At 36.0% G+C, this 8,742-nt stretch overlaps 1 long non-coding RNA gene across 1 annotated transcript; it reads left to right on the top strand.

Moving 5' to 3' along the window:
• Positions 1-4,356: 4,356 nt before the first annotated feature.
• On the top strand, positions 4,357-8,245 carry LOC137498897 (uncharacterized). Its single transcript, XR_011017924.1, has 2 exons — positions 4,357-4,978; positions 5,092-8,245. It is a non-coding gene; the product is annotated as an uncharacterized lncRNA (long non-coding RNA).
• The last annotated feature ends 497 nt before the right edge of the window (positions 8,246-8,742 follow it).

Genomic DNA, 8,742 nt, shown 5'->3' with positions numbered 1-8,742 from the left:
TTTTCATAAATTTTTTTGTGCTTTATATTTTTGATTTTCCCCTTACATGGCATAGCTCACACAAATCTATGAATGGAGCTGGTTTCAGAGTTCAGAATTTTCTTGGTATATGATTTGTTACCAGGATTGAGTGTGATTTCATAAATTCCATGCGATTGATATTTTTGACTCCTTCAATGGTGTTGAAATGAAGAATATTTGTTATCTGTACAATGACCGTTATTTTAACATTGATTTGCTGGTCATATTTCAAGGCAAGGTCATATTTCATTGTTAATGGTCCAAGCCTTCGTATCTGAAATACATTGCTTGTAGGAAAATTAGAATGATACCACAATGGTTATCAAGGCCATTGTTATCACTAGGGCAGTTAAATCGTTTCATAACTGAGGTGTAAGTACTTCTTCAGTAAAAAAGTCTGAGGGCAGTGATCCAAGATTTTTAAATTGCATTTGTTGAATGTTTTGATTATGGATACAGTATTTGAGGGCATGTTGTTTACCCTTTTTGGTTTTGATCATTTTGACTTCCAACTAGTTTTTCAAGTACTGGTATCAGTTTTACGATTTCAAAATGTATAATTACTTTATTGAGCACACTGCTCGATACTGTATATCGTGTATCGTGTAATTTTTATGGGCTTTTTAATAGGCAATTCTTTGGATTTCTTAAAGGTGCTTTTTTAAATTATTGCACCTACCTTGAGTGGAGGTGTATTTTGATTTTGAATTATTTGAAGTGTGTCATGTTTATTGACCACTGTGATGGCCTCTTCACTTAGGGATACCTTAATTTTAAGCCAATTGTGGCATTCCTTTGTGTTTTTTTTTTGTGTTGTAAAAATTCCATATTAGGTCATTTGTAAAAATTCCTGCACCTTGGCTTCTACAAAAACTGTGAAACTAGTTCGTGCAGTGTAAAACCAATAACATTACTGTTATTTAATTATTAAGATACAAACTTCATCGGTTGCTTTGTCGCTAGTGGGAGGTAGGTCAGTTGTGTTGATGCCCTCTTACAAGAATACATTGTGCGACCTTGGTTAATGTCCTGAGATGTTTTCTTAAAACGTTACTCTGCCTAAAAATGTCCATACTCTTCAGTCTGATCTTGTGGACCATTTATTTCCTGGTAACCAAGGTATTTTGACTTTTGTCTATGGAGGTAGTAACACTTGAGGAGTATGATTGAAACTTGTCTGCCTCAAATTGGGGAGAGAAACAGGAGTAACCCAAGTAAAGCTGTAGGAAGGGAACAGAATTTTATACCTACTGTCCCTTTTGGGTTGTGGTTGCCCAGATGAAACTTGCCGTAGATTCAGGCTATTCTAACTTGTATTATTGATGTAAAGTCCCTGTGAGATTACATGCATGAATATGTAACGAGATGGTATAGTTCCCATAGACAATTCAAAATATTCATCCTGAATAAGCAAATTCATAGTTGCAATGTAATTTCCTACAATGGACCAAGTTATATTTAAGGGATTATGTTCTGTAAGTAGTGGAAATTAGGACATAAAGCAGTAGAGGATATATTTACAGAGGGTGCAGTCATCCCTGTGTAGTTTTCTTGCCTTGTGAAATTTGAAAGTCAAACATGACCCTTTTTGGTTAAGTTTGCTTGAATTATGAAATTGAAAAGTTAGTCCCTTTCAAGGGCGTGCAGGTGTTAGAAAGATGCACATGCCTTATTGGGAGTATGTACAGCGAATGAAAAGTTATTGTAATTAAAAGATGTTTTAACAGTGTGTAACAATACTGACCCTTTTTCATGGTGAGTGTCCTGGTGAACTATTGCGAGACTTGGTTGTTTCTTTTCCATACGAAATAAACTAGTCCCTTCAACTATAGATGATATAAGTTGGTGCTATTGTGTTGGACGTGTAGTTTTTCAAACTGAATGGCTGAAACTTATTGAAATGTATTTTGCACCCCACAAGTGTCATTTTAGTAAATCTGTTGATTATATCCAAACAGTAGCTTTTTCTTTTTTTTTTTCTTGTGTTGTGGTTGCCTGACAAACTGCATAGAGATTCAGATATTACCCAAAAATGCTGAAGATATCTCATTGCTTTTTTCCCCCTTAAAATTGAATAACATTGGCTTGTAGCCTGTTAAAATTAAATAACATTGGCTTACAGCTGTTAAAGGGGCAATGTTTCCGAGTATTGCACCTTAGATTTTAGGATTTTAAGGGACCTATTTGTAGAAAATGGCAGATCAAATATAATTGATCAGTTTGTGTCAGACATGGTTATAATCCATCTAGGGTTAGAGGTAGTGACCCCATGTAGAGGTGGCGGTGTGGTTGATAAATATTTTGTCTGGTAGTTTGGTTTAAATGTGTACCTACTTGAAACATTGGGGAGGTAAAGGTGAAGCAAGTCTCTGTAACAACAAATTACTATGAAGTGAAGTAAAGGTGTACAAGTAGTCAGGTTCAGGTAACTTCTTCCCTTTCTGAGTTGTTCCCTCCGAATATGAAATTAACCAAAGTCATTCGACAGAATTCACAACTGAATGAACAGCTCTTTCAGAGTTGTTCCCTTTGACTAGTGTGATATGGAGGTGGTATTGTGTTGGAAAGCCATTTCACTGAGAAGCCATTTTACATGTATATATGCCCTTTGATCTTGAAACTGAATTCCCTACCAGAACTGTCCCTTTTGTATGAATGTTGGAGCTTTGTATAGATGAAACTGCGTGTAGGCTACTCGTAGCATTTCAGCTTTGTTGGTTTGTAATACATTTTACATGTATATGCCCAAGATCTTAAGAGGAGCAGGATTATCCCCAAAATATGGAAATTATCACACATAGTTGACTTTTTGGTTTAAGAGAATTGTCTGTTTTGTGTGGAGGTTGTCCCGATTAACTCTTATAACATTAACAATTCCTTTTGGATGTGTTCCATTTCATTAGGAATTTAAAAAGGCCGATCTTTTTTGGGGTAGAGATTGAATCATATTGTGTAGGTGTTTGGTTAGATACATGCACAGAGTATTATGGTTGAAACATATTCTTATTTGTACCATTTGACAGAATAAATTGTAATTTATCATTCAGAATTGTTTCCATTATGATGCTCTCAAGTAGATGGCCATAGAAAAAGTTTGTATCAACAGTAAATGATGAACTCATAGATTTGGAGGTAATAAGCTTCATTCCTGCTGGACAAATTTGTATATGGAATTCAAAATCTATCCTTGGAGTAGAGAAGGGGTATGTTGATGGTGCTGTGTTAGAAATGTGTTTCATGGAGTACAAGGTTAAAACGCACACTTGTATTATTTGGGAGAAAAAAATAGAGCCAAGCGCTATGAACTAAATAAAATAATTTGAGAGAAAAAAATGGATAAAAGTCTTGTATGGGAGGAAATTACTACAAACACTAAATAAAATAATTTGAGAGAAAAAATGGATGGAAGTCTTGTATGGGAGAAAATTATTACAAACCCAAACTAAATAAAATTGACCAAACAAAGTTGTTCAATGACAAAATTATCCATGAACCTGATCACTGAATGTGTTCAGTTAATAAAGTCTACCTTTCCTGCAGTCTCTTTCAATAGGAGAACTGGAAGATTTGGGGTGGTTAAAAAAGTAATATGTTTGTACATCGTAATGTATGCGAGCAAGACCTGCAAAGAATGATCCAAGAAGAAAGTAATACGTTTGAATGTCATAACTTTCCTCAGACTGGGTAGAGAGAGTGATGTGTTGAGATAGTGATGCTCTAAAAGTAATATTCTTTGTTTTCTGTTGGAAATATTTTTATGGAGAATGAAGGTTTTATATCCATGGAGAGAGGAGGAAAAAAAATTTTCTCGGTAAAGAGTCGTCGAGGAGTTGCAGAATACATATGGTTGTCTTACCGGAAGTGTCCCTTTAGTGTTAAATTTGATTGGAAGATTTAGGGGCTGTTGGCTATTTTCCCTTTATATGTAACCAAATCTGTTTATAACATAGTGGCTGTTGGCATGTGTAGTTCCTTTGTATATATGCAGCTAAAAACTTCTGTTGTCTTAACAAGTATGTCCCTTTTTTTGTACATATCCTAATGAACTTGATAGATTACAGAAGGTGGTGTCTGTTAAAGAGTAGGCTTAAGAGCGTAATTTTTACTCGAAGTGAGGCTTTCAAATAAAGAATGAAGGTAATAGTGAAACAAAACTGCCTTTTGGAACGAGGAAAAACCAATTATAGTAAGAATTTGCTACTTTGAGTTGTTCCCTTTGAGTACAAAATACATATATTTTCCCTCTTGGTAGGTGTAATCCGAGGCCTTAAGGTGTTCTGTTGCAATTTTTAAAATGGTGAATTGTGGTTTTATCTGGGGGGAGGGGGGGGGGGAGAGTGGGAGAGAATTACTCTGTAAAAGAGTTGGCAAGGAGTTGGAGCATATGGTTGTCTTAACAGAATTTACCTCCTATTGTATGGTTACCCCAGTTACTTATATCGGAAGATTCAGATTATAACACAGTTGCTGTTGGATGTGTTCCCTTCGTATGTAACTAGATTGTGTTAGTGGCTGTTGGAAGGTGGTGTGTTTGCTTGGTTGGAAATGTGTATTTGCTGGAGTGTCTAGGTACGTGTAGCAGTTGACAGGAAATGTAGTAATGATCCCCTTGAGTGTGAGTTTATTATGAATGACATTAAAGTGATTTTAGCACCTGAAGGTTTAGGCAAAATAGAGCTGCAAATATATCTCAAACAGGTAATGCACCAGACAGAATTGATATCATGCCATAACATGATCCCTGATTCAGATGTTAGTCATTGCTTTCAAAGCTAAAGGTTATTGTTTTGAGAGAATGGTCCCTCTTGTGTGGTTATCCCAATCGATAAGATCAAAGTTCTAGATCGTATAAATTTTGCTGAAAGATGTGTTCCCTTCATTTGAAATAAATCTGTGTGTGACAAAGTGAATGGTCCTTTCTGGGTGTTTTTACCCACGAACAAGTACAAAGTGTCAGGTTGTAAGATTTGCTGATGGATATGTTCATTTTATGTGAACCTAAATTGGTGTGTAACAAAAGAGAATATCGCCTTCTGTGCGGGATCCCAAACAATATAGTCGAAGTTTCAGGTTGTAAGAGTTGCTGATGGATATGTTCCATTCATTTAATCTAAATCATTGTTTAACAAAGAGAAGATCCCTTTCTGTGTGGTTATCCCAAAAGGTAAATGTAGAGAATGTAATCTTGAAAAATAGCAGATAATTAGCTACAGGTTATTAATGTTTTAATATAATGGTCCATCTTGTTCAGTTTTTCCAATAAATTTGATCGAAGTTCCAGATCGTGTAATTGTTGCTGAAAGATGTGTTCCCTTTTTTTGATACTAAGTCCGTTTGTACGAAAGAGAATGCCCCCTTCTCTGCAGTTATCCCTGTGAATAAGATCAAACTTGCAGGTTGTAAGATTTGCTGATGGATGTATTCCCTTTATTTGAAACCACGACAGTGTATTACATAGGGTCTGCCTGTAATTGGATGGTGGAAAAAAGTAGGGAAAAAAAAAAACTTCGCCATACGGTATACAAGCCGATGTAGAATAAACCTGTCTTAAAAGAAGTGTCTTTTTTGTGTGGTTGTGGCCATGAATTAAAATTTGGGGACTCAGGTTGAGTTGGTGTTGTATGTGTTCGCTTTATGTTGTTAAATTGGTTATGTCCATTTTTTTTACCGTATTTATCATGATTGAGTAGCAAAATATGTCAGTGAAAGAACGTGTAACGAGTGCTATTTTCTCTCAAAATGAGGCTTTTGAGTAAGGGATGAGGGTAGTGGTGAAAGAAGGGATGAGGGTAGTGGTGAAAGAAAACGTGCCTTTGGAATGGAGTTGCGCTTTGAAGTTTTGTAGTTGGGTCAGTGTACAAATTACAATATTACAATGTACATGAGAGATGTCATAAGAAAAACAAAATGTACCAAATATTCTCTTGAAGAAATAGCAGATAGTGACCTAAAAGTTATTGTTGTCTTAATGGAATGGTCCCTCTTGTGCAGTTATCCCAATGAATATGATCGAAGCGCATTGAGGTAGTGTTGTTGGGTCCGAAAAGCTTAATGTAGAGAATATCATCTTGAAAAATAGCAGATAATTCGCCACAGGTTATTGATGTTTTAATAGGATGGTCCATCTTGTGTGGTTTTCCCAATCAATTTGATCGAAGTTCCAGATCGTGTAAATGTTGCTGAAAGATGTGTTCCCTTTTTTTGACACTAAATCAGTTTGTGCGAAAGAGAATGATCCCTTCTGTGGATTTATCCCAGTGAATTAGATTGAAGTTTCCGGCGTGAGAGTTGCTGATGGAGGAGTTCCGCTTAAACGTAACTAAATCGGTGTGTTACAAAGAGTTTGTGCAGTTTACACAGTGAAGAAGATCGATGTTTCAGGTTGTAAGAGTTGCTGATGGATGTATTCCCCTTATTTAAAACTGTCTCTTTTGTGTGGTTGTCACCATGAATTCAATTTTAAAACTCGGATTCTAACAGAGTTGCTGTAGGATGTGTTTCTTTTATATGGAATTGAATTGGGTATGTCCCTTTTGTGTGTTTATCATAATGATCACGATTCAGTAGCGGAGAATGTATTGGTGAAAGGTTGTGTAAAGAGTGCGAATTTCTCTCAAAATGAGGCTTTCTAGTAAGGGATGAGGGTAGTAGTGAATGAAAACCTTCCTTCCAATGGAGGATGAAACAATTACTTCAGTAAAAACGTACATTTTTGAGCTTCTCCCCTTTCAGTATGAAATAGAAATACTGTCTTTCTCTCCGTCGAGAGATGTGGCACATTGGGGTGGTGCTGTTGGGTATGATGAACAAATTAAAATATGATAATGTACATTTGAGACGATTGTGAGGAAAAACCTTAATGTAGAACATTATCTTGAAAAATAATGAGCTAAAAGATATTGTTGTTTTAACAGAATGGTCCCTCTTATGTGATTATCCAAATGAATATGATTGAAGTTCTAGATCATGTAAATGATGCTGAAAGATGTTTTCCTTTAATTTGAAAGTAAATCAGTGTGTGACAAAGAGAAAGGTCCACTCTGTGTGTTTATACCAATGAATAAGATTGAAGTTTCAGGTGTAAGAGTTGCTGATGGAGGTGTTCCTTTTATTCGTAGTTAACTCGGTGTGGTCAAAAGAGAATGTCCCTCTCTGTGCAGTTGTCCGAACGAATAAGACCGAAGTTTCAGGTTGTAAAAGATGCTGATGGATGTATTCCCCTTATTTTAAACTATGTTGGTGTATAACATAGGGTCTGGCTGGAATAGAATGGTGTAATAAAGAGAAAAAGAAAGTACTTGGCTAAATGGCATACAAGGAGATGCAGAATAAGGCTCTCTTAACAGAAGTATTGCTTTTGTGTGGTTGTCTCCATGAATTGGATTTTAAAACTCAGGTTGTTGGAATTAAATCCGTTATGTCCCGTTTGTGTGTTTTATCATAATTATCATGATTGAGTAGTGAGGAATGTATCGGTGAAAGGTTGTGCAAAGAGTGCGAATTTCTCTCAAAATGAGGCTTTATAGTAAGGGATGAGGGTAGTAGTGAATGATAACCTTCCTTCGAATGGAGGATGAAACAATTACTTTGGTAAAAACGTACATTTTTGAGCTTCTCCCCTTTCAGTATGAAATAGAAATACTGTCTTTCTCTCCGTCGAGAGATGTGGCGCATTGAGGCAATGTTGTTAGGTTCAATGTACAAATTACAATATGATAATGTACACAAGAGAAATCATGAGGCAAAAGCTTAATGTTGAATGTATTCTCTTGGAAAAATAGCAGAGAATGAGCTAAAAAAGTTATTGTCGTCTTAAGAGAAGGGTCCCTCTTTTGTGGTTATCCCAATGAATATGATCGAAGCAAAGTCGGGTGGCGTTGTAGGTTTCGAAGTACAAAACACAATATCAAAATGTACATCAGAGATTATCATGAGGCAGAGGCTTAATGTACAGTAGAGAATATCATCTTGAAAACTAGCAGAGAATGAGCTAAAGTTTGTTGTTTTAACATAATTGTCCCTCTGGTGTGGTTATCCCAATCGTTAAGATCAAAGATCTAGATCGTATAAACATTGCTGAAAGAGGTGTTCTCTTCATTTGAAATAAATCTATTTGTGACAAAAGAAAATGGTCCCTTCTGTGTGTGTTTACCCATGAAAAGAAACCTAAATCATTTTAAAGCAAAGAGAATGTCCCCTTCCATGCAGTTATCCCAATGAATAAGATCGAAGTTTCAGGTTCTAAGATTTCTGATCGGTGTATTCCCCTTATTTGAAACTACGTTGGTGTATAAGAGACTGTCTGCCTGGAATTGGATCGTGGAATAAGGAGTAAAAAAAACACTTGACCTAATGGCAAACAAGGAGATGTAGAAGAAGGCTGGCTTAACAAAGTGTCGCTTTTGTGTGGTTGTCGCTGTGAACTCGACTTGAATTGGATTTTAAAACTCGGGTTGTAACAAGAGTTGCTGTACGATGTGTTCCCTCTATATGAAATTAAATCAGTTATGTCCCTTTTGTGTGTTTAATCATAATTATAACGATTGAGTAAGGAAGAATATATCGGTGAAAGGGTGTGTAAAAGAGTAAGAATTTCTCTCAAAATGAGGCCTTCCAGTAAGGAATTCGAGTAGTAGTGAAAGAAAATGTTCCTTCCGAATGGAGGATGAAATAATTACTTTAGTAAAAGCGTTCATTTTTGAGCTTTTGCCCTTTTGAGTA

The sequence above is a fragment of the Anabrus simplex genome, chromosome 3 (assembly GCF_040414725.1).
Source record: "Anabrus simplex isolate iqAnaSimp1 chromosome 3, ASM4041472v1, whole genome shotgun sequence".
Lineage (NCBI taxonomy): Eukaryota > Metazoa > Arthropoda > Insecta > Orthoptera > Tettigoniidae > Anabrus > Anabrus simplex.
This window is presented reverse-complemented; position numbering and strand designations above follow the sequence as displayed.